Below are 11,544 nucleotides of genomic sequence, written 5' to 3'. Positions count from 1 at the left end.
TTTACCTTTTTCGAGGAGGGTGTTGAAATGCAGTAAGAACTTTGTCTTTTGATGGTGGGAGGCTCTTTGGCTGTTGAAGAGAGATACCGAAATGGAGCAGGCTGGCACTTGCGCTTTCCAAAGTCCTAGGGAAATGTTCATCTTACACTTGCCCCTCAATTCAAAAAACGGCAGATCTGAAATAGCACCTCCTAAGTTACTGTCTTTTATTTAAGGCTGGATTCTGTTTCTGTCATTCATCTTGGATAATAATTAATAGATGCATGTAGCGAGATCGCATAGGCGCATGTGGAGTAATAAGGTGCTTTGTGAACATGAGGCAGGACAGATGAATTCTGGTCCATTAAGAAAAGGCCATTTGAAAGGGGCTTTGATTTGAACCAGGATACAGTCTGTTTTCAGCAGTTTTGTGGTTTGAAAAAGCCATAGGTAGCCAATGATCATCCCTAAAGAAACAACCCCCTGCCCCAAACCCCTCCACTTCAAAATAAGTGTATTTGCAGCAAAACTACTAGCACAGGGATTAATGTCAGGCTGGCTAGTGTTATACTACATGATTTCATCCTAGGTAATTCCTGGAATGTGTTGAATATTTCAGTTGGTAAGTTGAGAATTAGAACTGTTGATTTTAGCACCAACCAGAAATGTTATTAGAAACACTTGAAGATCAGTTTTTAAATCATCTGTACGCCTGCAGCCAAAGTTTGAATTACTTGAAACTCTTTCAAATCAAACTCCCACAATAAATGTGCTTTATAGAAAAAAGCAGATTGTAATCAGTCAGAGAGAGAAAGGGAGGAGGCAGCACTGAGGATTTCCCTCTCCCCCTTTAAAACTTATGTGAACGGCTTCTGTTCTGTTTGGGTGGAAGTAGTTGGACCTTATTTTACAGCAACCTGCACACTTGCTTTTTCACTGCCAGTAATTATATGAAAAATGCAGCTGACTAATGATTGCTCTTTTGCAGTGAATTTTTTATTTGTGGCAAAAGCTTTCTTGGTGTTACTGTGGAGGAATCCTTTGGCAGCTGAAGTCAGCTTTATAAAATGCTGAAGAGGTGCCTTGTTTTCAGAGCTTCCTTGTCCCTGAAGTGAAATCCGAGAGGAGGTTCTGTGATTCAAACAGCTGATTTCTGATTCTTTTTTATTCCTGCTTCATGGAGGCTGTTATTGGAGTACAGGTGTAGTGCTGTTTGCTGCAGAAATGCCTAAGCACCTTTCTTAGTGCTGCTTGACCCTCAATTTGGGCAGCAACTGCAGTGCGATGCAGGATTTTGCTGAGCAGAGACTGCCAGATGGGCTCAGCTGCCTCCCAGTCCTGGGGAAAAGGATGATCTTCTCACAATTGTGCAGGTTGAAAAGCCACGTCTACAAACAAAACCATTACACAGAACAGGACCCTGTGGCAAAGAGCAGAAGCCCCCTAGCCCCTCTGTCTCCTCTACCCCTCCCAATTTAAAAAAAAAAAAAAAAAGTTATTTACTGCAACCATTTATTTTGTCTATGCAGCACTGTATGTAATTTCAAGCTACAGGATTTTCTTCAGGACTGCACAAACAAGTGACAATTATTCCTTTGGCACCATGATGTCATATATCTTGATCCCTTAGCCTTACTGAGGTGTGCATGTGTTATGGAGATAAACAAGTCAATTAAAAATGCATTCTCTTAGAGATTAAATAACCTGGGTAAACCTGTGTTTCTGAAACAAAATAATTTTTTAAAAAAGCCCAACCCAAGCCCCTAAAGCCCCAAATCTCACTTTCCTGGCAGTCAGAGAGTTAGGGTATGAAATGTGATGCCAAGGAAAAAATATTGGGAAGGGGAAAAATATAATGTTCCTCATCCTGAAATGATTATGTTGAAATTTGGAAATGTATGAGTGAGCTCTGTGACTAATAGCATAATGAATACCAAAAGAATTAGTAATGATCAGTTCTTTATTCTAGAAGTTTTGTCTAAGGTTTCTATGAAAAACTTGCTAATTTAATAAGTGACAGTATAGCTAACAACTTAACTAGCTTGTAACTTTCCTATTCTTTCAGTAGAAGCAAATGTTGAAAATTGGTAACATGATGAGACAAATTGAAATCAAAGTGTAAGTAAAGCAGGGCATAAAGGACCTGTAAAGTGGTATAATTCCACTGGAACATGAAAAATGACTGAGGAAAATTTATTTTTAAAAAAAATTAAAAAAACCAGACCAGTTCTAGCACTGGCTTTTGCTTTTCCCAGCATCTTTGATAGCTACTTATTGGTAGCAGTTTCCATGGCTCCATTTTTGCTTTTTTGACTTCTGAATTACACCAGTTTAAGTAGGCTATTTGCTTGAAACTTTGATCCTCCTGAGATGCCTCCCCAGAGGCTGCTATACTTGTTTGGAACTCTAGGCCGTATTTGGCTTGGAAAGTTTTAAGTATATTGGTGAGTGAATGTAAATGTGAGGAAAAATGTATTTACAGTGATGGTAGTGCAAATCCTGAGAAATCATTTGATGTTATTTGCACTGATGTAAATGAGTGGAATTCATTGCTTAAGGGCCTAAATGAGCCTGACTTGTGTGCTGAGAGGTATCATTTTTTCTAGTTACTATTAAATTTAAATTCATTTAGACTCTTCACAAAATTTGGCTCAGCATAGGAGTGGATCATATTGTTCTGGCTCTCCTGTCTCCTTTGCACAACATCCATAGCCTGCAAGGGAAAAATAAAATAATCTTAGTGTGACAGCTTGTGGAAAGTAATAGGTTAGCTGCTGCATTTATTTCTGCTCAAGAGATTAAAGTGCAGTTGCAAAGCTGGTGCTGACATCATTCCAAGCACACAAAAAGCTGACGTCAGTTATACAGTATATTGCAAGGTGTTTATCTTCATCTGATTAGGTTAGCAAAACGCATACTGCAAAGCCAGCACACAAAGAAGGAAACAGTGTGTTTGTTCGTGCTTCCCACTCACCCTCTGACACCGGTGTCGATCCTGGAAAGACTGAAACACTTTGTGCTTGATAAGACCCCTGTAAAAATCTGTGGAGCTACCGTTGGGCTTGACTTTTTCCCATGTTAATCTTCAAACATCAGGGTTAAGGGCACACAGCTGAGCGTTGGGCAGCCCATCCTTGCAGGGGAGTCCAGATCTGAACTTTGGCCTCCATAGAGCCAATCAAAGTGACAAAGTGAAAAGTACATCGTGACACAGCAGTGCAAACGCTGATCTTCTGCATGCTCATCTACGTGTGTGTAATTGGTCAGCAAGGAAGGCAGGAGAGCTGCTGCTGGCTGGTGAGTAGCAGGGCTGGAGGCTGCTGCCCCTGCCTGCTGCCCGTGCCCGCTCCCCGTAGTGTGCAGGCAGCACCTGGTGCTGCAGGAGCCAGCATTGCGCTGCCTCTTCTTCCCCCATCTGCAGGAGCATGCTGGACATGTGGAGGGCAGCAGCAGAAAACAGATACCTTCCTCCCTTCAGTTGTGTCCAAATGTACCATTAAAAACAGACACTTCCCGCTGTAACTAAATATTTGCACTAAAAGGACACCTAGGAACAGTGTGCTCTATGAGTCAAGCCAAGTTCTGCAAGGTATGGGATAGAGGTGGACAGCTGTGTGATTTCTGCTTGTCCTGAGACCTGACTCAACAACCACACGTGTTGCAGTATACAAAGATGTCATTAAGCATACACTTATGTTCTATGCTTACCCTTAAAAAGACTATTTCAATGTTTACTCCTAGTACCTGGCTTAGATATTTGTGTGTGCTTCCACAGAAGTCTTATTGCTCCCTAAGGACCACTGGTCCCAACTAGTGACCACACATCTGATGCAATTCAGTCTTTATTTCATTCTTCTTTTTTTTTTTTCTCTTACAAGTTAGTTCATTGTTTCTCTAATAACAGTTTATGGTTAATCCAACTCAGTCACTGGACATTAGGATAAAATTTAGACATTTTAGTCAGTATTATGATATAAAGGGATGAAAAATACATTCCATTTCATGCAGTTATGGTTTAATTTTAAAAGCTCAATGTCAGTCTGCTAGAAGAGGGGAGTTCATGCTTATGGTCACCAATGGATATTTTATTACTTAATATTTTGTTGTATTCTACTCCCTCCTATGTGTAATCACCATAACTACAGATTATTTGTAATTTCTAGGTGTTTGTAATTGCTAATTAAGAGTGTTAGTTTTCACATTAGCAAGAAATGTACCTGATCCATGTGAACAGCCTTTAAAGCAGCTGTAAGATGGAGTTTATCTGTGGGTAAAAATTGCAGCTCTTGGGCATACTGAATTTCTAACAGGGCTCCAGCTGCATTTGGGTAAAAAAGACTTTACTACATACAAACTTTTTGTTAGAATAAACCTTGCTTCAGAAATTACATAACATGCCTACTTTCCTTGGTAGCTCAAATCAAGGCCAATCAAATCAACATGCTCAAGATGAATAAGGGTATGCATATTTTACCTGTTGTTACTTTTTACAAACTCTATAATTCAGTCAAAAGAACATATCTCAGAAGTGCAATAGCATGACTGCAACAGAAACTTTATGGCAGAGAAAAAAAACCCATCTTTTCTTTTCTACATGATGAGAAATGTAGACAAATCCATTTTCTACTATGTCGAATATCAAGTCTTTGCTTTGTCTGAGGAGCTGCTAACATGAATAACTAGTGATCTCATGTAACCTCAGGACAGCAGTGAGATTTGTCAGAAAGTTAGCAATGTGCTGTCTTTAATTTGAAAAAGGAACATCAGGCAGCATGAAATGCATGATTCAGAGAAATCCACTGACATTTTGCTATTGACTGCAGCTGATAAAACTGGAGTAGTCAAAATTGTCCAATTTCACCCTTACTGATTGATCAGGCGATGAGTATAACCCACATTTTACTGCAGGATGAAATTTTTCCAGGGTAAATTTAGCTATGTGTAGGAAGCCAGGACAATGTCAAGGTTGCATTTATGTCCTTAGAGTACAGGAGATGGAGGGTGATTCTGCTCTTCCTCTCTTTTTTTTTTTTTCCTTTCAGAGTATTCTGCCTGAATAGGTAGATGTAAGGAAGATAATGCCCTTTGCCCTTGTGTAGGAGAAACGTTGATGACCTGTTCCATAATGGCTCTGCATGCTGACTTGTGAAGGGCCAAGTGGTATTTTGAGTTCTACTTATTCGCTAGTTGAACAAGGGGAAGCCTGTGCCTTATTTTTTCCATCAAGTAAGCTGGGATTGTACAACCGATTTTGCAAAATGCCTTGAAATCTACCGGTGACATGATTAAGCAAGCATATCACTCTGCTCCTTCTTCTACACTTCTCCTTCAACAACATCATCACCATTTCCTGTAGTTAGTAATACTTAGGGAAATTATTTTTTTTATCTTTCGGATAGTCTTGCATATAAATAAGTCACAAAGATAACAAACATAGCAGATATAGGGTATTTTATGCAAGCAATCACAGACTTTTGGTAATCTGTTTTCCTAAATTGCAGAACAAAGACCGAAATCCCGCAGTCATTGTGTTTGAACTGGTTTATGTTCTGATTTTTTCTACTCTGCCAATACACTTTGCTTTTGTTTAGGACAACTGAAATTGTACGTAAGGCTTGCTGCCTTGGGGTTTGTGCTGCTGGGTCACTCAGAGTGCATTGGAAGGCCACCATAGTGAGCACACCATGAAAGTAAGGGAGAAATGCATGTTTTATATCCAAAGGCTATGTATCTCAGAAGCAGCAGGCTTTTCTAAAGGGTAGAAGGCTTCTCTTCTTTCTAATAGTAGATGGGATTAAGAGACTTTGAATATTGCTGCTCCCATCCCTAAGTAATATTTCTAACATGGTAGCTGTTGGACGCCAATTGTTTAGTGAAGTGGAAAAAAAGTGTGTAAACCACATCTTTCAATATTTCTTTGCAACTTCTTGACACCATCAATCTACTGTGAGTTCCAGTTAGCTGAATCAATAACAGATATAATCCCTAGAGATTTAAGAAAGAACTTCTTTCAAGAGGTTAGCAGACGGACTGAAGGCTTTTTTGTCTGGGGTGGAATCGTCTTTGTCTGGGATGGAATCATCGTGCTTTTACTGCAGAACTAGACCAAAGACTGTGATATTTAGTGCATTTTCAAAGCTTGTTCCAAGATTGTTTTCACAACAAAAGGTTACCCTGTCAGAGCACAGCAGGGGAGGCTGACCGCACTTCTGGAGTCAGTATAGACAAGCCCAAGCTTTGTTCTGCCTCTCATCTCTTAAATCAAATTCCTTGCAGAGAGGCGGAGAAACCCACTGCCAGCTTTACATGTACAGGGAGGACAAGGACAAAATTCAGACCACCTAATGCTGTTGAAGCTGGGAGTTATGGCTTACACAAGTGGAATTTAGGGGTGGGATTTATTCAGCTAAATGTTGACAACTATATTTCTCTCTGCTGACTATAAAAGGAGCTCAGTGTGACTAACTCAGGCATAGATGTCTAAAGTTAGATGGGATTAATCCTCCCTGCTTGCCAGAGCTCAAATTCACTTGCATGCACAGAAATGTCTTGTTCATTTTGAGATACACCAGGTATCCAAGACGTCTACACAAAGCTTGCAGATGTGACACAGGAGCTACGGAAGAAGGACCTCTTCTGAAGAGACAGCTGGAGATGTGCTGGGGTGCCCTTGAGCATCTCAGATGGCAGTGGGTGGGCACATCTATACAGGCACCTGTGTAGGGTGGTCCAGAAGACCTTAGTTTTTGATGATCTGAGGTTCACAACACTATTCTCTCATTAGCTTGAAAGTTTCCTATGTGTCGACACTTGGGTACCTTTAAAAATGTAAAGAAATGTGTATTTTATGTGGGAAAATGCTCTGCTTCCTTTTTCAGAAATGGCCACTGTGAAATAAGCTTGCAAATGTTGTTGGCCAAGAAGGGTTTTAGGCCAAAGGAAGCCTGACCCTTATGTAATATGTGAGTAAGTGCTCAGCCACGGGCACACATGGGCTGCTTTAAGCCTTTTACATCAAGAAGTCATTGGACAAAACCGAGAAATAAATCCAATGGCAGAGACAGCATAAATCATCATAATAAAAAATAGTAATGATACATGTTGATATAACAGGATATACTGGGAGATTGAATAAAAGATGAAGGAGAAATGCATTTATTTACTTTTTATAACATATCACTATGTTATTTTTCTTGTTTCACCTCCCTGTAGGATGTGCACCTAGTGAAATCGAAAACTAACACCTGCTAAGTAGACAAATTAAATATTTTGCAAAAGCATTTCCCAGTTCTTTCCTTTAGTGTCCACCAGAGGATGTGCTCTCTGGCTGCAGAAGCAGCTGGTGTCACTCAAATAGCTCATTAAAGGTGCCTTGCAACCCTTTCTGTTGTGTACATGGCACTTTAACCTGTTTGCTTTTAGATTCCTGCTCCCCACAACTTCCAGCAAAAACAAGTCCTTTTTTATTTGTGAGAGGGAGCTGAGTGTTGTCAGAGAGAAAGACTCAAATCGGGCACAGCACAATAAACACAGCACTTGCAAATCTCTCTGGTTTTAGGCAGTAGGAAAATGAGTTCCTAGCATTTGCTAATACTTCTCCAGACAAGTGTGTTCATTAAACAATGTTAATGTTTTTCTTCTCTTAAAAGCCAAGCTATGGTATGAGGCAGCCTTGTGTTTAGCAGTTGCTCACTGAGTAAAAATCCTATGGCAACCAATACATGGAAGCCAAAAAATGTTGCAATATTATTTTAGAGGACTCATCTGCTTATTTTTACAGTTAGCCTTGCATAACCTTCTGCATTTTTGGACTTTGCCTTATGTAGAATATTTCTTAAAGTTTCCATTTATTTCAATTGTACACTGCACATTAGGAAAACTCACTTATAAATGAGTCACAAATACTTTCCCTTTATGATGTTATTCTGCTCTTCTATAACCTATTTATGTACTGCCCTTACATAATATTTATTTGGTGTTCTAGTTTTGCTGTGGATCTAACACTAATTTTTTAGTCTGCAAAGCAAAGATGAAAATAGTGTCATGATGGTAGCATGAAATGTGTCTGCTTCCTGGGATTTAAACATGTGGACACAACAGATGATAAATGTGGCTCTCAGCTGAAGAGCTGGGTTTGCAGCTTGTGCCACCCCATATCTATCACAAGGGTGTGCAGGGTTTGGGATGAGTCTTCTATTTTATTTTTTTTTTTCCCTTTCAGTGTTGTTGTGGAAATGCATGTTTATAAGCAATGAAAAAAAGTCTAATTGCAGATTTAAAATGACATATAAAAAAAATCCATGTAGTATCAGTGCAGCTCAGGTGTTTGGTGTATGCCTGTCTGTGTATTACCCTGGCACAACTGACACTTATCAGCAGAGTATTAAAGACTGCATCTGTAGGATTCGGCCTTGATACATATATGATGGCCGAGCAATGATATATTTTACTCTCCCCTCCCACAAAAATAGCAGCAAAATCCTGGCAGTCTGTTCATCTTCAGCCAGCAGTATTGCAGTACATGAATTGCTTCAAGCCAGCTCTGTATAGATTGGCTGTTTCATGCCTGATGTCGCAACCCCATCACCCATGACGAATTACACATGTAACTCTTGCAAAATTGTATTCTGAATAAACAAAGGCTTGGAATTTTTTCTTTGTCTTTCTTCAGCAAACAGGATCTTATGTAAAAGTGGAGATGGATGAGTTTGCGTGCCTGCATGTGTGCATAAGGATGTGCGTGCACACGAGTAAATGAACAATCCTAAATCAGAGAGGGGGTGGGGTTGGTACCATTCTGCTTCTCACATATCTCTGCACCAAGAGGGTGAAATAGGAGATAGTGATGTATTCCCCAGTTGCTTTGGAGCATCACAGTTTATTTCTTCAGCAAGAAGAGCTGAGGAAAGGTTTGGCACTTCTGTAGGCTGAAGGTTTGAAGCTGCTGCTTGAGAGGAAGGCTGATGGGAGGTGGCAGGACCCTTCCCTTCACCTTTTCAGAAAATCCTTGCCCATGCAAATATACAAGATTTGTAACTGAAAATTTGTATTACCTTGTGCAAATATATAAAAATGACAGAGGAATCAACCAGTTCAGTCCTTGGATTCCTTAAATACCTTGGGTGGGTTTCAGTCCCCTGAGAAGAGTCCCCCCCTTCCCTGCAGGAAGAATGTCTCCGTTCCTGTACAAACCCAATCGGCACAGCCTGCAGAGCCCAGACAGTGATTAATCTCATCCCAAAGTAGACACTGGTACTTGATCATGAGTGGCACCCTATGCCCACTGCCTGGGTACTCTTTTGGTTTTTAATATAGGAACTAAAACATGTAGCTCAACTATAGATGGCAACCTATAGATGAAAATCAGGAGAGCCATATCCTACTCCCAGCCTGACACAGTCTAAGAAAACCAATGTAATACTTTCCATTCCCTGTGGTTTCTATGGGCCTTTAACAATAGTGTTAAGTAGAGGAAATAATAGATGTATGTGTAAAACCAGGTATTTTTATACATACAAGTATGCATTTATAGATAATAAGGTAGAATATAACTATTCATATGCTAATTCTAGTAAAATATGTACTTAGATTGCAAGTACTTTGGGACAAGGACAGGGGTTTTTTTGCTCTATGTTTGTATATTGCAGCATAGTAAAGTCTGGATATCCCTGGGACTGGAGGTCTTTCTGACAGTTGAAGCAAAACTAATATGTTAGAATAGTTTTAGGATCAAGTACAGTATGTCCTATCTTATGAGATCAGCAGCCTCCTATTCTTCAGACAAGACATCTGCCCTGTTCTAATTGAATTTTTGGGGGGTTTTTTGTATGAAGGGAATAAATTTTATGTATGAACTTTAGCTGCAACTGACCTAATATTGAAAAACCCATTTCTCACAGAACCTAAGCAGGTTTTAACCCAGCTTTTGAAAGGAAAGCAAAATAAAATAATCTACTTCAGCAACTATAGTCAGAAGATAATCTATGAAGGGTAAATGAAAACAATGGAATAATTTTCTTTTTATGGTCTTGCTCTGAAAAAAGGTCACATAAAAATCTCATAAGCTGAGATATTGTTTGTCATTTTAGATGCTCCCAGTATGCTTTGAAATATTAGTCCAAAAGAAACCATCCAGTATATTTTCTCAAGATTTTTTAAAGCAATAGCATTTTTAGTTATATCCAACACTATATTACATTACATATTATATTACTATACTTAAAAGAAAACAATCACATTCTTCAAATTTATGAGAAAAAAGAAGCAGCAGAAGATTTTTTAAAAGTTTAAATTTACTGGTTTTGTAAACATGGTTTATGGTTTATAAAACCAAACAAGGTGTGACAGTGTCAATAGCAATCCTTCCTGATCCAAACTGGTGTTTTGTGGAGTTCTGTTGGGTTTATTGCTATTGTTCATTTATGCCCAGTCATGACTGTTAATGAAAATATTGCCAGGAACAAGGCTTTGGGACCAGTATTATTCAATATATTCATTTTTTTTTTCTTCTGTCCCTGGTTTAAACTTTGTATTTATGTCTCTTATATTTGTGCAGTTAAGCTAAAAATACAGAAATGTATGAAGTATCTTCAAATTTTTAATTTTTTTTTTTTAAAGTTCACAATTTTTAAACAACCTGTGTGTGTTTTGGAGGCCTGACTTGTCTGTTATTTTTAGTGCTGAAGATTAACTGAACTGCAAAACACAAGAAATGTTGTAATCACAACTCTTAAACTACTGTGTTGTAATCTCATTTCATTCAGCTGCTGAGGGCTTATATGACCACTGAGAGGAATGTAGCCCTGGCTGGGTACTATTTGTGTGAAAAAAAGTTAATTTGTTCCATGCCATCATCGCTTTCTGAGTATTTATATTTAAGGCAAACTTTCACTGGTCTCTCCAGGTGACATAAAGAACAACAGAACAGGAGACTAAACTTCTCTGTAGTTTCTAGACCTCTCAGAAATTATAGACATTTCATACTGGGAACTTCAGGAGTAATGGCATTTCACTCCCTAGAACTTGTGATCCCATTTCTGGCCCATGATATATTAGGGATAGCTGTCTTCCAAATTCCACACTTGTGTTTGGAAATGACTGCCTGATGATGAGTTTCACTATCATTTGGGTCATGGTACTGAACAATTAATCATATTATTTTTAATGTTTAATTTAATATTGTAAGTATTTTATATGATCATTTATATTTATAAATAAGATATAGACAAAACCAGAGTTCATTTTATGGTCTCTTCTGTTCAGGTAGGTGAGGAACAAGTTGTTCTCATGCTGGATGATGCAGGGATGTTTCAGCAGCCTGCTCGTTGTAGTTCCTTTCGTATAAATAGGGCTAAGCAGGTTGCACATGTCACATTGTACAGATTTTCCTTTTGCACTGGGGAGCTTCTGCACTGGGGCTGAATGACTCAGGTGACTGATGTTGTTAATGCCAACAGGAGAAAAGATAAAAATTTGAATGAAAGGAATGCAGTAAACTGGTAGAAAGAACTTAAGTGTCCACAATCATCCATCTGCTTCCTGATCTGAATCTACACATTTGGCTCC

Source organism: Antrostomus carolinensis, unplaced genomic scaffold, assembly GCF_000700745.2.
Source record: "Antrostomus carolinensis isolate BGI_N321 unplaced genomic scaffold, ASM70074v2 scaffold1430, whole genome shotgun sequence".
Taxonomy (NCBI): domain Eukaryota; kingdom Metazoa; phylum Chordata; class Aves; order Caprimulgiformes; family Caprimulgidae; genus Antrostomus; species Antrostomus carolinensis.
Note: the sequence above shows the minus strand (reverse complement) of the source record.